The 19,372-nt window shown below is 32.3% G+C and overlaps 1 non-coding gene across 1 annotated transcript; it reads left to right on the top strand.

Moving 5' to 3' along the window:
* The first annotated feature begins 14,420 nt into the window (after positions 1 to 14,420).
* LOC126019441 (small nucleolar RNA SNORA51) lies at positions 14,421 to 14,557 on the top strand. Its single transcript, XR_007499147.1, has one exon. It is a non-coding gene; the product is annotated as a small nucleolar RNA SNORA51 (small nucleolar RNA).
* Positions 14,558 to 19,372: the final 4,815 nt, after the last annotated feature.

Raw genomic sequence — 19,372 nt, 5'->3', positions numbered from 1 at the left:
GCTATATAAGTTACAATTAATAATTCTTTGAATTCCTGAATAATATAATCACATTTATCACCATATGACAACTTAATTTTTGTTTAATACTGTCATCTCTATAGGAATCAGCAATTTAGATGCCATGTTTTAAGTGGAGTCTCTTAATGTTTAGAAACAAATGAAATAACAGAATAGGTAGCAAACTTGCTTTTTCTTTAATTGGAGGTAAATTTTTATACTATTTAAAACTAATTAAATTCAATTAAAAGTTATTTATAGATGAATTTTAGGCATAAAATATTCCAATGTATACAATTTCACTAGTGCACATTTCTGCAGTTTCCTTCTGCCTCCCTCATCCCAAACCTGGCCCTACGGCAGACATTTTAATTTTCTTTTTATCTATCAACCTATATCTTTCTCTCTCTCCCTCTATTTCTGTTTTTCTTTTAGGAACTGTGGTTTAAAGTGCCTTTACTATACCTTCCTTCCTCTTTGTGACAATCTTACTACCATGCAGTAGTCCTTTTCTTCGTTAAGAACTAGTACAATATTGAATGTATGTCATATGGACCCAGCTTACACTCCAGATGATTAGACAGCAATTGTCCAACCCAGAGCCCTAGATCCCAGACATAGAACTGACACAATATTCCGCTACAGCTCCAAGAACCAACTCCCTCTGGATCATTATTAATACTGTTCTGACACTAAACATGCACTCGTTTTGACATAATATCCTGACAATGAGGAAATGGCTTCAACTTGATCTAAGAGCAGGTTGCCCTACATCACCAACTAGCAACAGGATGAAGGCAGAAGACTTATCATCCTTTGATCTGTTGAAAGTCAAGATCATTATCTATAGAAGACTGTGACAACCATGACAGGACAGAACTTATCCTGGGACCAATAAAAAAGCCTTAGTCTAGGCTTTGGCCTACGACCTTTACAACAACCAAGTTCTCTAATTCCAGAGATCTGACTGAGACAACTGTAAATGAACAGGTCTTCTGGAAACATAATGAAAGACTTTATCCTAGGCTTCATCCTTGGATCAGTGCAAAAACCAAAATTACCAACTACAGAAGACTGATAAAGAACAGAACTTTTACAACCATAAAGAAAGACTTCATCATAGTCTCCAATCTTTGACCTGTCCAGATACATTTTGAATTTTTTAAATTTTTCCTTTGTATTGTTGTTGTGTTTATCTTTCTTTTATCCTTTCTTCTCTCAAATTAATATTTATAGCCTCTAGAAGGACTCTGCCCATTTTTTGCTTGTTTGAGTTTTACCCCATTTTAATTTATTAGTTTTTCTTTTTTCTCTTCTTCAAACAGAACCACATAACTTGAACCATCTTGTTCTGTCTCTCAAATTGAAGGGAAAATAGTGGAGGGTACCAAGACCAAATAGTTGTATGATCACTAAGTGGAAATAAAAATATTTTAACTTAGGCACCAAACCCTAAGCCAGTGATGGCAGAATCGATGCCCATTCTACAAGCTAGTCAAGGAGGAGACCACTTACACTAGCAGCCTGAGGGATAAGGGAGGGAGCCTGGGAATGCATGCTGGAAACGGGGGTGGAGGCAGAACAACTCTGGTGATGGAAATTCCCCTGATTCAATGTCAACATGTACCGAAATTATTACTGTGAAATATTTGTAATCCACTTTGTTCAAAATAAAAATTATAATTTAAAAAAAGAACTAGTACATTATTTGTCCTTATTTCTCTTGATTATTATTACCCATGATATTATTATTATTTGTTTTTTTAGGCATTCCCAGTGATGCTCAGGAGTTACTCCTGGCTATGCACTCAGAAATCACACCTGGCAAGGGGGACCATATGGGACGCTGGGAATAGAACCCAGGTCCATCCTGAATCGGCTGCATGCAAGGCAAATGCCCTACTTCTGTGAAATCACTCTGGCCCCTACCCATATTATTTTTTAAAGTATTCCACAAATAAGTGAGATCAATCTATCTAGCCTAGCCTATCCCTTTGACTAATTTCAACTAGCATAATTTGTTTCTTTATCTATCCATGTATAAAACAATATTATGGCTTCATAATAGTCCATTATGTAAAAGTAGCATAGTTTCTTTATTCATCTCGTGGTCACTTGGGATATTTGCAGATTTTGGTTACTTTATGTAGTGTTATAACAAACATAGGGATGCAGATGCCTTTTCTGTATTATGTTTTGTAAATTTCTAATAGCTATATTGCTGGGTTATATGGAAGCTAAATTTCCAGGAATTTTTTAGGAATGTCTATATTGATTTTGAAAAAGTCAGGGCCAGTTATTATTTTCACCAGTAACAAATGAGAGTTCCCTTCTTCTTGCATCCACACAGCACTGGAGGTCATTGTTTTTATTTTTTTTAACTTTAACATTTGATTTTATTGTACTTATGATTTAGAGACTAACATATTTGTAAAATAAGCTTAGTTGTTGTAAAACTTATAACATTTTAAATATGGTGCAGCAAATATCACAGTTATTTCTCTAAACTCTATTTAACATCCTCTGAAACCTGCCCATCGAATGCTAGAAATTGGAAATACTATATTTTCCAAACACTATCACTTAAATTTTGCATAGGACTTAAAATTTTTTTTAAAAGTGAAATCACTGTGTGATGTTTGGAAGGCAAAATTGAATATACCGGTGTCCAGAGAAATAGGACAGTTGGTAAGGGGCCTGCCTTGTATGCAGTTGATTCCTGTTTAATCTCTAGCACCCCATGTGGTCCCCTGAGCCCACTAGGAGTGATTAGTGATTACAGAGTCATGAAGGATTAAGCACGGAGCACCACCACAATGTGTGGCTCCAAACACAAAAATAAGTGAATATATTAAAATGGAAACAATAGTTGCTTTTGTAATGTCCAGTTACACCTACAATCAAGGATGCATTTGACTTTCCCAGGGTAGTTCTAGCACAGGTCCAAGTGCTTAGCTCCATGGGCATCCAGAAGTTTCATGTCATATCTGTTTATTTATATATTTCAGGGTTGAAGCTTCTCAGTGGCAGAACGATGAACTGCATTGTCCATTTTTGATCCCACATCATTATTTCTTTCAAGGCACAGGCGCTTCTAAGTTTCATGTAGCTCCATTTGTTTACTAATGTTTCTACTTGTTTGGTCAGTGGTGTTTCATCTCTGAAGATGATTTTAGCTTCAGTGTCATGAAGAATTCTGTCTATGTTTTCCTCTTTGTACCTTTGAGATTCACTTCTGATAGGAATGTTTTTAATTCATCTTGATTTGTCTTTTGTGCATGACAATATAATGAGGCCTGATTTGAATATTTTTGCATGTACACTAATTTTTCTGACATCACTTGTTGAAGAGGCATTCTTTGCTCTAATATGTATATTTTTCTCCAAAAGTTTGCTTCATATTATATGCTATTTAATATAACTGAGTTTTATTCCAATATTATTCTGTTTTAATACTACCATTTTGTAGTACAGATTGAATTGCAGCAAGTGATGAGGTTCATTTTCTTTCTACAAGTATTACTTTAGCTATTTATTTGAAAAATATCATGAGTTTTCATAAATTTACTGTGGTAAATATGTACAAACTTGGGGGAATATTGCCATTTTAGTGATGCTAATCCTCTTAATGCATGAACAAAGGATACATTTCCATTTTCTTGTTTCATATTTTGTTTCTTCAAGTAGTGTTTTGTAGTTTTCTTTGTAAGCCTTTTACCTCTTTACTTATGTTAATTCCAAGGTACTTTATTTGCTGAGTTACATTTGTGAATGGGCTTGTAATTTTAATAACTTTTGCTTCTTTTTCATTATTTGAATAAAAAAGCCATGGAATTATGTGTATTATTAGTCTGTAACTTTAATATACACTCTTATTTCTTGAAGTTTTTGTTATAGTCTTTAGGATTTCTTACATATAGTTTTATGTTATTTACATATAGTGAGATCTTATATTCTTTCTTTCTTTCTATACAGATGCACTTGATGGATTTTTATTGCCCATTGATATGGCATGTTCTTCTAGTATTATATTGAGTAGAAGTGGCAAGAATGTAAAAATTTGTTTGGTGCCTGTGCTTTTATATTTTCCTCATTGAATATGTTTGCTGTAGGCTTGAGAAATTCCTTCATTTATCTTTCCATTGGCCATTTTAATCATAAATAGGTGCTGAATCTTGTCAAGTAATTTCTCAATTGATATTATAATATAGTTAAATAAATTGAAAAATAACCAACAAAAGGAGTCTCAGTCAGATTTTTGGAACAAAAACCAATAATTTGGAATCCAAGAAAACAATTCAAAAATTTAATTAAAACATGATAGGATGTGGGGGTTCACTGAGACAGTGGTGGAGGAAAGAGTTACTTTGTTGAAGAATGTGGTGTTGGAATATAGTGTTTAAAATCAAACCATTAACAATATTATTAATAACCATTCATGAAATTAAAAATAAAACAAATACTCAACAATCTAACCATAGACTAACTTTATTTGTTCCTATTATTTTCACCAAATTTTTATTGATTATAATATGTTTGGTTTTCCATATATATAATTTTAATATCAAACCATTAGCATTGTACCACTTCTTTAAAGTGCAAAAAGTCTTCACTATTTTGAATTTTTGTAGTTCCTAAAGCAGTTTTTTCATCATTTTCTATCCTTTAGGTAATATCTTTCCTCCTTAAAATGTCAAGCTGTCATTTTCCAGGAAGACTTTTTAAATATTTAGACAGATTATATGGTCACTCTCTTACTCTCTTTACTTTATAGTTCTCCTTATTTACCCCATCATAGCACTTTCATTACTAACTTGTAATTCTCTTTTATTTTATTTTCTATGTTATACACATTTTTAGATATTGGTTATTTGCCTGATCACTATGTTTCCACAGTGGCCCTCTGGCCATAAGACACAGGCTTGTTAAATGCGTACATATATAAATAGATTCAAAGTGGAATAGGTATAAAAATATAGTTGTGTGCAAGTTTGAACTTGGAAGTAATCATAGATGAATTTTTCAGGAAATTTCAATGGACTATCAAGGCATTTTGCAACTTCACTTCTCTTTTCTCTCCAAAATGTAGGACATTCTGTGATTAAGAAAACTGAAAAGACTGGCCTGATGTCTATAGTTTGGATGGTGTGATAACCACTTGCTGAGAGTAGCCAATAGATGTTCTCATTGCACTCAATTAGCTCTGATTGCACCAATACAGCACTTTAAGAACGTTTTTGTACTGAAAGGACTCCAGGCGTTTGACCTGACAGTACTGACCAGTGGAGAACAGTCATGCTTTTTCTTGACTTCTAATCATTTTCCTATTATTATTCTATTTAAAAAATATAACCCCATAAGACTCTCAGTTAGTTTCTCTATGTATAACCTACATCTTTGTATGTTCCTCAAATGTGATTGCCTACTTACTATTTTTCCTTATTAATATGTGTAAATTTTCTGGAAAAAAAAACTACTAGAATCTGCTTAAGTTGTTAATAAATCTTTCTGCTGTTGTTGAAGCTGTTCTTTACTTGTCATTTTTTCCAAATTAATTTTTTTAAATTTCAGTAAAGTCTCTATCTTCAGTTGTTTTAGTATTGTTATCATAGTGCACAACTGACCAAAAATATCTAAGAATTATAAAGAAGGCAGACAGACATTTGAGTCAGAACTTTGCACAGAGAAAGAACAAGTAGAGATTCTGAGCTTTGCTGTAAATAAGAGCAGGCTCCTAGATTTGAAAAGACTTGAACAAATCTAAGAGTGAGAGAAAAGAGAGTTATATCATGTATTGACTTGTAGGACAAGATATGAGTTTGTATCTTATTCTACGTGCATTATTAGAAATTGAAGTGCTTTAAATAAAAAATTCCTAGACAGGACTGAATATATATTTCTTGAATATGAAACATAAAAATTCACTAAAATATATTCTGTTCTCATGTAAGTGAACTCTTTTAAATGAAGATCACAGAAAGAAAAAATATAACTTCGCAGATGATTGTACTGTTAAAAAATTTGTTGCATTTTAGCTTTGTTTTCTCATCAAAAACATCAACAAAATTTGGCCAATTCCTTTTACTTCCTAACAAGTTCACTTTATATAAATAAATAGATGTATGTATTATGAAATATGCTTCTAAATAACTGCTTTTTTAAAATGTGAAAATGTCTTTCTCACATCGTAAAGATCTGTTTCTTTGCTTTGAAAGTTTCAAACTAGTGCAGGTGCCCAAACTTACTTGATTTGCTTTATCTTTTGAGGGAAAAGAATATTACCCAGAGCACCAATGAAATAGTACAGCTTATAAGGCACCTATCTTGCATGATTCTGCCCTAGATTCAATCCCCAGTACCCTGTACGGACCTCCAAGCACTGCCAGAAGTGATCCCTGAGCAGAGTCAGGAGTATGCCCTGAGTAATGCTTAGCATGGCCTAAAAAACATAAAAAAGTACAAATTACTGTAGAAACAGAAACAAATAGCTCAGAAATTTCCTGGAAAGATGCTTTCTTTAAGTGAACAAACAGAAAGCTTTCACTATCTGCCTAACTGCATTCAAAGTTATAGTTAGGCTCTTTGATCTTGGTTAGAACCTCTTTGTCTTATATAACATGTGCGAATATTTCCTTCCATTCAGTACAGTGTTTCCTTGTTTCACCCCCAAGTTTCTAAGTAAATTAAGGACCTCAAGTTAGGTCACAATCTTTGATGTATATTGAGAAAAATATAAGCAGAACTTTATAGAAAATGTACATCTGCTGTGTGTCTAATTGTTTAACTAATTGTCAAAAATAGCAAAACCAGAAAATAATATATAAGACTAAATCAAATTAAACACATTTTCCATGGCAAAGTAAACTCAGACTAACATAAACTCTGTATGACTTTATGGCTCTCTCCTAAGTAAATAAACTACCTTCCATGGGCAAATTTAATGTTCCATGATTTTAACTACTATCTTATTGCCACTGGAACCTACTCCCTTTCTGAGCATGTTTTTTTCTTGCAAATACACAAAAAATACCAAAATATTAGATTGGTCTAATATAAAAGTGAAGAATTTCACTAAGGCATTGCTTTAGAACAAAAATAACCACCTATATATTTTTATTTTTGTCTTAATTTAGTGAAAATTTTATTTAAAAGGCTCGAAATAAGGGGAAGGGTAGCCAACATGCAAGATATAGAAAATTATCTCTTAAACAGAGTCCCTAAGACTACATTTTTAAAATTCGCTAAAGTCAGTATTTTTCTTATAAAATAAAAATGCTGTTTCCAGACAAATAGTACTTCCGAAGAAAGCAAATTAAGCTTTTCATTTCAGCCAAGACATCCTGTATATAGTTCCAATTGATTTGAGCAGTTTATCTCCATCATCACTAATTTAGATTCTCAAACAGAAATGTATTCAGATACTTTTAAAGACAAACTTTTCTGACATTAACATGGGATCATATAAAAGTGTTGAATATATGTAGTTAACTGAAAAGAAAAATAATTTAAGCATATATTTATTAACTATATTTAGTTATTAACTATATATTTATTAACTATACACTCATTACCATCTTGATCACTTTTATATACTGAAAGCTAGAAAACTGAGAGATAGTACAGACCTTAAGGTATTTGACTTCATGCAACTTCTTTCAATATTTGAATTGAAAATCTCTGATACCATATGGTGTTCTGTCTATCACCAGGAATAGTACCTGAGGGGCCAGAGTGATAGCACAACTGGTGTGCTGACCTTGTATGTATCTGACCAAGGTTTAATCTCTAGCATCCATGTAGTCTCCAGAGCTTGCCAGGAGTTAATCCAGGGTGCAAAGCCAAGAGTAACCCCTGAGCACTGGAGGTGTAGCCCAAAAACCAACCCCCCAAAATAAATAAATAAATAAATAAATAAATAAATAAATAAATAAATAAATAAATGTACCTGAGCATAATTAGGTACAAAAATAAAGTAAATATAAATACTCCAAAAAGACTAGGAGATATGCATTGCTAGTTTGCAAAGGAATGAACTGAAGAATTAAGCAAAGGGATAAGAATTACCCAGTTGGAGATGAAACATGACAACTACCTCAGAACCGAAGTGCCAACTTTAGAATCCTAACAGAGTAAATCATAGACTTCAAACAAATTCAACATAATGGATTACTCATGATCCCACTGAGTTTCCCAACTAAGCAAGTCTCACATGACTGCCAAAATTTGGATGTGCTGATTAGAATCTGAACCTTACAGTTGCCAGAATACCAGGCTATTGATCAAATTTTGTGGCTTATCAAAAAGAAATGAATCATAATTCAAGCAGGGAAACAGCCTAAACTTTGAGATTATGCAAGTTCCTAGTCACCAGCAATTCTATTCAAGAGGATGGAGCATTAATGCCCACTATGTGACAATTATATTAGATAAATTTTAGCAAATGTAATGGGTTTGTCTGAACCCTTTTCTATTGCAGCATCGATGCAAAGCCTTCATAGTTTCCAGAGCCTTAAGGCTACAAAATCTTTACTGTGGCATGACTTGGAAAAAGGGCAATTGTTAAAATACCATCTTATTTTGACATTAAAATTTAAGTAAAAGTTTACACAATAAACATGGAAATCAGCAATTCAACTCAATACATAACACAGAAAATATAAAGAAAGAAATGCAATGCAGGATCAGATTAACTATTGAAATTATTAAATAATTCCCCCAAAGCATGTATGTAAAAAAAAAAGATGAATTATAAACCTAATAAAAATTCTTAAATAAAAGTACAATCTTCCTGAAGCAATTGAAGAAAAATCTCCAATAATAATATTGAAATAAAAATTTGAAAAAACTAGGACTTAGAATAAATAATACTATGAGAGCCATTATGTTTCATTAGAGGATAATAAACACTAGGTATATCGGGTGAAGACAAAGAATTGAACAAGCTACTTATTGCAATAAATCTGACATAATTTTCTAAATCAGAGGAAAAACTAAAATAAATTCAGAAAACTGATCAAAATTTTCAAACTCAAAGATAAACAACAACAACATTGTCAAATTATAAAATACTAATGACCTTCCTCACCCAGACCCTCATCTTTCCTTTTGGGGACCGCTAAAATTTTCAGTTATTTTTGTTGCATTTTCCCATTTTATTTGCTATCATTATTTATATTTTATATCTGAATGAAACTGTTCTTTCACTTTTTGAATATTTTTGTTTAACATAATTATCTCAATTTTCCACACTATTGCTTAACACGTATAATTTTATCTCTTTTAGAAATGGAGTAGAACATATAACACGTACTACAATATCCTCTATTACAGAGTATACTCTATTATTGGCTTTAAATCCATTACTTCAGTCATTTATGATAAACGTGTTTGTCTTAATATCTTATTTTTAGGGGGTATGTATATATATGTATATGTATATGTAATGCATTGTGTGCTTGCACACAGCCAGTGTAGGTTTGATCCCAAGATGCCATAAGTTTCCCAAAACTGTATAAAGTGATCTCTAAGCACAAAATACAGGTAAGCCTTGAGCACAGGCTACTGAACCCATACACTTCCACAACTATGATAAATGTATTATATAAAACCTATATTATTTAAATTATAATTTATCATGAAGGTATAAAATATTATTTACAATATTTTTTGGCTTCTTATTATTAAATATTGCCATATATAGAGAGCTTTGTGTAAAATTTTGGAACTGAATTCAGATTTATATAACACCAGTTATGTTTCCAATGGTTTCTGTTCCATATTGAATTGACATGGCAGAGCATCTAGGTAAATTACATTTGACAAAGTGTTGGTTGAACAGTTTACTACATGAAAATCTAATGGAGAATCATGTGATATGGAGTGAAAATAAAATATGACAATATTTTTAAATGAATATATTTAAAGTTAATTGTTCTAGAATCTACAAATAACATAAGTATAGGCTATTTTGCCCTAATTTGTTCCAGATATGAAATTTATTTAATAATTATAGAATATCTATATGAATGTTCCATCTATAAACCTAACTAAGGATTAGGTAGATGTTAACTGCTAATACATAGCCATTACCATAAATATGTAGATAAATTTTGTTATAATTTATATCTACTAATTTGACTTCTGACTTTTTTTAAAATGTTCAATATTTAATACTATTTTATTTTATATGAGTTTTTGAAATATTGAACAAATTCTCTTTTAGGCTTTTTGAATATGGTATAAACTAGTTTATAAAAAGACAGATTGTAGATATAGTAGAAGCTTTCAGTAGTAAATTTGAGTGTCCTATATTTGTGATCAGATGCTCATTTAAGATATGAGAGTTCCAAATAAAATATCCATTAAGCACTTCAAAAAAAAAAAGATAAGCACCACATAAAAGCCATGGTATTGAGATAAAAAAATGTGGCTGAGCACAAAAAGGAAGAAAAGAAAAGAAGAAAATAAATAAATAAATAACTATAAATGGAGACAACTTCAATAGCCAAATCAAAATAAAGAAATAGACAAAAACTAGATAAACAAATAAAAACAATTCTTTTGTGTTTTTTGCCTTTTCTTGTCTTTTTTTTTCCCTCCTGCACATGCACAGTAAATATTGGGGTCATTCGAAAAGTAATTCTTTTGGCCTAAGAGATACAGGGATTCTTCACACTTAAAGTAAATTGTCATGGGATTAACTATAGACTCCTTTTAGGCTCAATTACTCTCCCCTTGGTGCTTTTGTGGTGTATGGAAGACTTCTGCTCTGTCTTGGGTGATAATATCAGCCCTCTGTATCTAGATTTCTCGGTATCTGCACAGGTCAAGGAGTGGAACTTATGATGAAGTCTTTCTTTGTGGTTCTAGAGGTTCTGTTCCCTCAGTGTCGTTTTAATCCGTCTTCTGTGGTTGGTGGTCCTGGTCTTTGCGCTGATCCTTTTCACCTTCTGTTTCATCTTCTTTTTCTTCTTCGTCTCTCAGACCTAGGATGAGATCCTGACTCCACCCATTTTCGGAGTATTTGATTCCCCCCCCCCCCAGTATACTACTTTTCTCTTCTTCAAACCAAACCACATAACTTGAACTATCTAGTCCCGCCTCCCAGTTAGAGGGGGAAATAAGAGAGGTACCAAGACCAAACAGGTTTAAGACCACTAAGTAGTAAACTAGGCACAGAGGGGACCACTTATTCTAGCAGCCCCGGGTGTGAGGGAAGAGGATATGGGAGTTAGGACGGGAACGGAGGTGAGGGAGGACAATTCGGTGATGGTATAAAATTCCCTGATTTTATGGTAATATGTACCTAAAATATTATTGTCAATGTTATGTAAGTCACTATGATTAAAATAAAAATTAAAATAAAAAAGATGAGAGTTCCAAAATTACTATGAGAAATGTCAAATATTTGAAGACTACTTTATCTTTATATGAATTTATTTTGGTCCTTAAACTATAGGAATAACCTACATACCTAACCTGCAGAAATAAAATAAAGTAAAAATGTTGATGTTTTGTGAGTGAAATAAAGTAAAATAAAGTAAAATATTAAAAATAAACTAAGAAATAAAGTAAGCAGTTTATTACTGAATATTTTATTAATACATATTTATATATAAGTGTATACTATGATAAATTCTGGTTACATATCACATTTCACTATTACATGGTTTTGAGGAAATATGATATATTAGGCAGTTTAGACATAATTTCACCTTTCCCCATCGACTCTAAATTCTAATTCCTCATTAAAACTGTTTCCTGAAGCTTAGTTCTCTAAAAATAAAACTATCACAATATCATGTGGTGATACATCCACACAAACATCAGGAAGCAGCCCAAGGTTCAGAAATAGGTCATTTATCTTCAGTCACTAAGCACACTGGGTGTTCACTCAGCCTCCATTCGAAATTATTTCTGCTGGGAATTAAAAAAAATAAAGCCCCAAGCCATTTATGTTTTGACTTCTTATATGTATTCTCTTATTGTAAACTATTTTACAATTAAACTATTTGTCTAATATCTGTAATGAATAAAAATGAAGAAAGAAGGTATTTCTTCTTTTTTCCCTTTTCTTATTTTCTGGTTGTCCCTAAATAGTTATGTTGTGAGGCATAAAATTTCTCTGTAGTAGCATCTCATACCCACCTTCCTAATTGGAAAAAACATAAAAGTCATAATGGTGGGTGTTTCTTGACCTAATTTCTCATTACCTAGTACATAGATACATTTAGATTTTTTACCTTACTGTGTATATCTGCAATGGGGTCTGAAGTAATGCCGAATTTGAAAGATAGCACAGCTGTAGAGGTGTCAATACTTCTATGACTTAGGTGTATTTTTTGTGGTTTCCTCCTGAAGACTCAGTTTTTATTTCTTCAAATTCAATCCTTTTACTGTGCACTTAAGTTCATTTTTGATTAAAATATCTATAGTTATATCTGGACTTAACCTTGGCTTATCCATTAACTCAGATACCCACAGTTAAAGTGACTTTTTCTGAGAATATATCTTGCAATTCTTTTGCTACAAGTAAAAGAACTGTCATTAAGCTCTTATCACATTGTTTCACAAGTAAAAGGCAAACCTTGGGAGAAATAAAGGACAGGACTAAATTATACATTCCTCTGCTCTTGCACTTGATAACCAATGAGAAAAGTAATGAATTCAACCATATCGCTGACAATATATTAATCTTAAGGCTATCTATGTGTTTCAGAAATTAACTTACTGTACTTGAACATAGAGAAAACTTCTCTTTTGAGTATAATTTCTTTTGGATGGTGAGGTCTTTTGTACCAGATCTAGTGGTACTCAGGGGTTATTACTTTCTCTTTGCTCCTAAGGCAATACTAATGTTTCTCAAAGAAATATGTGGTTCTGGGATTCAAATGGTTTTGGCTACATGTAAGAATAGTGCCTTAACCCTATATTGTTTTTCTGACCAAAAATAATAGAATTTGAATACTTTTATAATATCACAAATAGGGACAGTAAGGTTCATCAATTACTATCAATACTCATAAAGATTTTGAGAGCTTTTCATGTCTTATTTATATACATAGAAATGCAGGTTCAGAGTAATAACTCTGGTTGACACCATATAGGTCTATTTCTCTCATGTGCTATCTTGTCATAGATCTTCTCCTTTACCTTTCACTGGAGAAAGTTTTGAAAGTTCTACCAGCAATGCTTAATAAAATATATGCTTGAAATAATAAGGAGAGAATATTCAGTGTAAATAATCCTTAGCAGTAAATTCAGGAAAGATTCTTAACTCAGAAATCCTTAAACATGATTCTTTTATTAGTAAATGCCCACAACATTACATACATTAATTTTAAGATAGGGTCTTTACCCCACTGCATAACATTTTCTAACTTTTTTAATTGTTTTGAAAGCATACACAAAATGTCTAAGAAAAAATATCTTGGCATGCATATACTCACCCAATCTACTAGAGTATATACTTGGGCAATCCATTTACTTTCTAATTTGTTATAGAAAATGGGCATGAAGAAGAGACATAGATACCTCAAGCATTAAGGCACATGCTTCAATGTATGAGTTCCTGAATCTGGTCCTATAATCCTTTCCAAAACTGCTATACAGTCCCCAAGTTCTACCAGGCACACCATCTACCAGTCTGTACCATCACACATCTTTGGCCAGGCTGAACATTTCTGAGAGTATCCTTAGGCCTTACATCTAAAAACATTGTGTAAAAAACTTAGATGAAATAGAAATACCGTTATTTGTTTTTGAATACTTATTTTGGGATACACTCAAAAAACAGTCAATGTCAATAATATGTGGTGAAAGATTGCCAAAAACATGTAAATTTTCATGACATCAATAAGGATCTTAGTAAGAGGTAAAGTTGTACACTGTGAAGAAAAATCAATCTTACATTTCGTGAAAGAAAGGTTGTTCCAAAACTAGAATAGTGCCTACAAAAAATAGATTAATGACTCAATAGTTACTAAATGAATATGAGATAACAATAATTTGCTAATTAAACAATATAAGAGCTTGTTAACAAAACAAACATGCCAACAATGAATAAATCCTGATTTCTAATCAAAAATAGCATTTTGAGCTTGATTTATAAATGACCAAGTTCCTTTAAGATGGACTGGAATATGTATGTATATAATTTATTATTAATTTAATAGAAATGTCTTGTTTGCTTAATACATGTCTCCACAATGACTAAGGTACTAGATATAACCATTTTATAAAATAAATGGGAATCAATACCAAACCAAATAAAAATGGTGAATGTTATAAATTGATCACTACTATGAGGTTTAAATAGGATGCCATGCTCAGCAAAAATTCCTGTAGAATACATGCCTAATTATTCCAACATTTAATAATTGTATTATAGATCACATAATGGCACACACATCTGGAAAAACATTTTCCTAGCAGCTTATTTTCAATACTACATAAAAGTTCGAGAACTGTATAGAAAGAGGAGGTACAGTAGATGCACCCCATATACACCTCAACCCAGGGGCTTTGCCTGGTCTGTATTGTGAATGGGGGAACAAAAAAAAGTTTGAGAGTATTTTTATGCATTTAACTTTAGCAGTGTCCTAAGAATAGTTCAACTGCCAGTTATAGCTTGTATTCTGAGATGGAAAAGCAAAACCTTCTGCCAGTTGGATCAATTCTCTGTTCGGAAGGTGGCTATCTCACTGCACTCTTGGCTAGTGAGGAAGATGAGTGGATTTCCCATCTTTTGGCCATTGCCAATAGCATGGGCCAGATGAACAGATGTGAAGAACAGCTCCCCCAAAAAGGCATCTGATCAGATGAGAACCTTTTTCCAGGGACATTCATTTTCATGTTTGGTCTGCCTGGCAAGCAAAGGAATGGATGAGAGACAACAGCAATGTGCCAGAACCCATGGCAGATACCGAAAAATTACAAATGTACCACAAGGTTACTTTGTATTTGTTTATCTCTTTTAATACAAAAAGGGTTCCAAAGCTTGTACAAAATCATAGTCACATTCATTTCTAACTGAGTAGGTATTTGGGGAGAATGATTGACTAACCTTGAAACTAATTTGAGAGTTATTTATGTATTCATAGTGAGAAAGGCTTTTTTAGATGGTACAATGTAAATAAAACTATTTTCTGATGCCAACATCCCTTCTATAAACCAAATCAATGAAAGGATAATGCAATCTAGGAAAATACATATCTATTTGATAAGCACATAGAAAAGAAGGAAACTACTAATTCTCAAACAAAAAATGTAAGTCATTATAGCAACTAACACTTATAGAAATAAAATCTTCAAGAATTGAGTATTTCAATTCTGAAGTCTTAACATCTATAAATAAATTGATAGTATTGTACTTACATTATAACCATCAATAAATACATACATACATAATGTAGTTAAATATTTTACCTCATCTAATCCCCCAAACAGCCAAAGCTATTCATATTCATTCCCACTTGTCATAGAAAACAAATGGCATATAAAATGCAGAGAAACTTATGCTAGAAAAACCCTTGGTAGTGAGACAGAATAAGAATTGGAGTCTACCTCAATATATAACAACTTTCCTACAATACCCTCCAGGATGTATGTCCCATTCAATCCTATTTTGCTACTTTACCCATTTTCTTCAATTAGTGACTAATTCCTGACATATTTAACTGTCTCAGGGTCTCTTCCACACACCTCTCTCAGTATATTTAATATATGTTGATCTCTCCATTCAAACTAGTTGCATATTCTTAAACCAACTGTGTCATCTTTTATTGATTCTTTCCCATTATTCCTCCTTTTCATTTTTTATATATAAATCTTTATTTAAGAACCATGATTACAAGCATGTTTGTAGTTGGGTTTCAGTCATTAACCGAATACCCCCCTTCACCAGTGCAATATGCCCACCACCAGTGCTCCCCCACTCCCTCACCTGCATGTATTCCCGACAGGCATTCTACTTCTCTCATTCATTAACATTGCCATGCTAATTGTTAGTGTACTTATTTTCCTAACAGCATTCACCACTCTTTATGGTGAGCTTCAAATTGTGTGGTACTGAAACACTAGCCTTCCTAAAGTTTATTTGTTTGTGTTAACAAATAATTTAACAGATGCACTACTTATATTGAAGGACATTAACTGGATGCAGTGTCTTACTCGTTCTATACAACAATCAAATCATTGTCTTGTATACTTGAAAATAATTTAATTCTATATTTATCCACATTCAAATTAAGATAATTTGACTCAAAAAGTTGTAGCTCAAGACATAGTGCCAAATGGTGAAATCAGCATATCAGAAGAGAAACACAGAAGTAAATAGGTCAAAGTTATATCTCAGATATATTAATTAGGTTTATGTAGATTTAACACATTTTTATACTAGGAAACAAAGAAATCTCACTTTCTGCTTCCTTTTTACATAAATATATGCTGTACCCACCCCTTATTGCATTATAATCTGCTACAACCTTTGAACTCCTATATATTTGGAGGTGCAGAGAACTCCTAAACAGTGTTAGGTCATAGCCTCTGGGCTATTGCCTGAAAATTTCTATCTATCTATTTGAGCCTGACAGGCTATTGCTCACAATGTGAATCAGGTAGTGCCAGAACTTCAGCTTGGGATTCACACACATTCATGTGCTCCCTTTCAGCTATTTTTCTACCATGAAAATTTGACAGGACATATTGTCCTCTATCCCCAGCATGTTGATACTTTTCCTTCATTCACTGGCCCATCTTTCCCTGGTAAAATGTTCCTTTTATTTCCCTGTTCAAACTCCTAAAGCTATCAGTCTCCTCTTGGTTTGCAATGCTAGCCTTGTTATTACTGCTACGTTCTATTCTGACTGTTGCTGCTGTGGTTGCTGCTGCTGCTGCTGCTACTGCTGTACTACTACTACTACTACTACTACTACTACTACTACTACTACTACTACTACTACTACTACTACTACTACTTGAAATTTCTATTGATAGTCAGGGGCTAACTACAGTTCATTGCTCTAAAGTTTCTTTACCCAATAATGCTCAGAGAACTTTTTGGTGCTAGAGATCAAACCTGGACTTCCTACATACAAAGCATTTACAAATCATTTACAAAAACATTTTTAGACATCTCCTTTATCCTACTCTTACAATTTTGTCTTTAAATCCATGACTTAGACATAATAGAAGGGTTATATGTTTTGGTGTGATTGTGTTACATAAATAAATATAAAACTAATTATTATGCCATAGTGATTATCTTTCATTTTATCATTATTCTCCATATAAATATAAAGTTTCTAATATAGAAATAAATTACAGTATGTACTTGATATCTAATCTTTCATAAAATTTTACATTAAACTATATATTTCAAAGTTTATTTGTATACTACCTAAATAACCTTAGTGATTAGCTTACTTTTAATTTATTTTATTCAGACTCTTTTTTTATTTTATATTGATTACTTTTTCCTAAATTTATGCATTCAAATAAAACTATACTTTTAAGACCTCAAATAGTTTCTTCTCTGGGAGCCATTCTTAGCTTACCTAGTTAAATAATTCTTTTTTGTTTTGTTTTGCTTTGTTTTTTGTTTTTTGTTTTGGCCATACTCAGTGATGCACAGGGGTTACTCCTGGCTATGTGCTCAGAAATCGCTCCTGGCATGGGGGACCACATGGGATGCCGGGTGATCGAACTGCAGTCCATCCTAGGCTAGCACAGGCAAGGCAGACACCTTACTGCATGCGCCACAGCTCTTGCCCCAAATAATTCTTTGCTTTAGTAGATTAAATTTCCTTTGACTTAGGTATAAAAAAAGAAAATAAATATATTATCAACCTTGAAGTGACCCTGTATTAAAATTTTTTATGTTCGTCTAATTTAATATTTTTATATTTAATGGTTTTAGTAAAACTGCATTCTACAGATGAAGAAAATTGGCTCTCGGGCTGAATTTGCACAATATTTTTTTGCTGATAGTATGTGAATTTAATACAGGCCAAATCAAAGATTAAGTTTGCAATTTTTTCTCTACTACATGTTTATTTAAAAAGTGGACAAGTAGCATAATTAGTTTTGTAAGTATAATTAATTTTATTTAGAGCTTAATATAAGTTAAAGAGAAAGATGTCTGATAGATTCCCCAGTGAATAAAAATAAATATGTAAGTGTTAAATATGAATTTCTTTTGCAATAAGATTTACTTTATCTACATATTTATATTTTTGTTTTATTCATGTACATGTTGTCCAATTTGCAATTTTCTTTCTATCTCCCCTCCTACCTACACATCACTCTGTCCTGGTGCCTGCTTGAGTTTTCCATAAAGCTTGTTTGCTTGGAGTCAAGAGGAAAACATTTTGTTCAATTTTAATTTCTTATGAGTACTTGATATAATGTATCCTCTGAAAACTATGAAGAACTAGAAAATAAGGCAATATTTTAACAACAAATTTGAGGTTTCAAAGGCATTTTAGTTTCAATTTTTTTTAAATGTTGGAAAATGTCTTAAATTTTTGTTTTACTTTCCTCTGTAAATTAAGAAAGCAAATGCTGTTTAACACACAGAATTAAATTAATTTCCTTTGTATGAATTAGATAATACCTAAAAACTTTTCTAGTAATTTTTTAGCATTATAACTAGAATTTAGTTTGGTTCAATAACTGTTGACTATCATTATAATGGTCTTATTTTGGAAGCTTAAACCAGTTGAAGTTCTTTTTTATCATCTTTAATAGAACTAGCAAAATGAGAAAAAGATAACTATTGAAGGGCTACCATTTTAGTCAATGGCTCACATAAAGAAATCCTTTCTCTCCTTTTCCTCATTTTTCACAAGAGAAAAAGAAAACATCAGAATCTGCTAAAACAGAGAAAAGTAAATCATTTTGGCACCTGAACAACAACGCGATGTTAGTTTATTTTCTTTGTAAAAAGTCATCTGTTCACAAACCTCTTTTATGAAATACCTGTCATAGTCCATTTTATTGAACGTTATTCACTCCGCATTTTTTGGCCTCAAGGTCATTCCATTATCAGTTCCTACATCACCTTCAGTATTGGAAATGGACTGGAGGAAGATAGAAAGGAAAACACATACACAAATTCACAACACACTCACCAGATGGACAGCTCAGATAATAAAGGTGATTTCAGATCTGACAGGTGGAACTCAGATCTGTCCCTACTTGCGATGAAACCAGCTCCAATGACTCTCAGTAACAGATCGATCCAGAAAGACAGCTCATTATGGAAAGAGAAGAACCAGGAGCTACATTCAATTTTACCATTAGCTCTTTCTGCAGATTACTTAAATATGTTTTCTGTGATGTTAAACCACATTTGTTTTATAAAACAAATAAC

This window comes from Suncus etruscus, chromosome 9, assembly GCF_024139225.1.
Source record: "Suncus etruscus isolate mSunEtr1 chromosome 9, mSunEtr1.pri.cur, whole genome shotgun sequence".
Taxonomy (NCBI): Eukaryota; Metazoa; Chordata; class Mammalia; order Eulipotyphla; family Soricidae; genus Suncus; species Suncus etruscus.
The sequence above is the reverse complement of the archived record's forward strand: the minus strand, read 5'-3'. Positions and strand labels throughout refer to the sequence as shown.